The sequence below is a fragment of the Epinephelus moara genome, unplaced genomic scaffold (assembly GCF_006386435.1).
Source record: "Epinephelus moara isolate mb unplaced genomic scaffold, YSFRI_EMoa_1.0 scaffold1777, whole genome shotgun sequence".
In the NCBI taxonomy this organism is placed as follows: Eukaryota; Metazoa; Chordata; class Actinopteri; order Perciformes; family Serranidae; genus Epinephelus; species Epinephelus moara.
In genome coordinates, this window is record NW_026079299.1 from 1 (window position 1) to 1,067 (window position 1,067).

Genomic DNA, 1,067 nt, shown 5'->3' on the forward strand with positions numbered 1-1,067 from the left:
AAACAAATTACATCAAAATTATTCCAGTTTAAAACCAATTATTAAATAGATCTACGAGGAGGGTTCTCATTGAAAGAACAATGTGTGAGTTGTCGTGGCCGAGTGGTTAAGGCGATGGACTTGAAATCCATTGGGGTCTCCCCGCGCAGGTTCAAACCCTGCCGACAACGATCAATGACTTTGTGTCTTTGAAGCATGATATGTTCACACTGGCAGTCCTGCAATATGTTCATAGGTCCCTAACTGCCACTTCTGAACATGATTTGTAGGAGGGGGGAGTGTTCTCCACATGTGCTGAGTATCAAACACACTTTGTAACTTCAGGTGAAAACTTGGCAGACAGAAGAAAACAGAGACAGGACCCATTGTGGAAAGCCTTATCTAAAACTATTCGGCAAGAATAATGNTTTGTAACTTCAGGTGAAAACTTGGCAGACAGAAGAAAACAGAGACAGGACCCATTGTGGAAAGCCTTATCTAAAACTATTCGGCAAGAATAATGAAGACTTTATGACACAACATGACATTAAATTATTATTTACATTTTGTAAACTAAATTTTTAGGTTTTTCTGTGAGATTTAAAAACTTGCTACAAGTGACATATGAATGAAATACTGTTTGAATATAGTTCAGGCTGACTGTCTGCCTCTCTGACAATAACATGTAAAAGATGGCGTCTGTCAAAGATATATCTTTATTATGACTATGAGCTACAGGTGTAGCATGTCACATGACTGGCTCAGGCAGCACTATGGGTATTTAAGATGGCGGCTCTTTGTCGTGGATCAGAAGCCTGAGGAAGAACTGTGTGGCTCGAAACAGCATGCACTGTCAGTGTTCTGCCAGTGTGAAGATGTCATGATTTAAAGATACAAAGTCATTGATCGTTGTCGGCAGGGTTTGAACCTGCGTGGGGAGACCCCAATGGATTTCAAGTCCATCGCCTTAACCACTCGGCCACGACAACTCACACATCTTTCATCAAATGAGAACCTTCCATGTACATTTTATGACTGGTGGAAGAAATGTCAATGGTTGTTTTTTTGCCTGAGATTTTGAGTCGTTA

The 1,067-nt window shown here is 40.6% G+C and overlaps 2 non-coding genes across 2 annotated transcripts; one reads left to right on the forward strand and one right to left on the reverse strand.

The window, feature by feature from the left end:
- Window positions 1–88: 88 nt before the first annotated feature.
- On the forward strand, window positions 89–170 carry trnas-uga (transfer RNA serine (anticodon UGA)). Its single transcript has one exon. It is a non-coding gene; the product is annotated as a tRNA-Ser (tRNA).
- Window positions 171–886: 716 nt separating this feature from the next.
- Window positions 887–968, reverse strand: trnas-uga (transfer RNA serine (anticodon UGA)). Its single transcript has one exon. It is a non-coding gene; the product is annotated as a tRNA-Ser (tRNA).
- Between the last annotated feature and the right edge of the window lie 99 nt (window positions 969–1,067).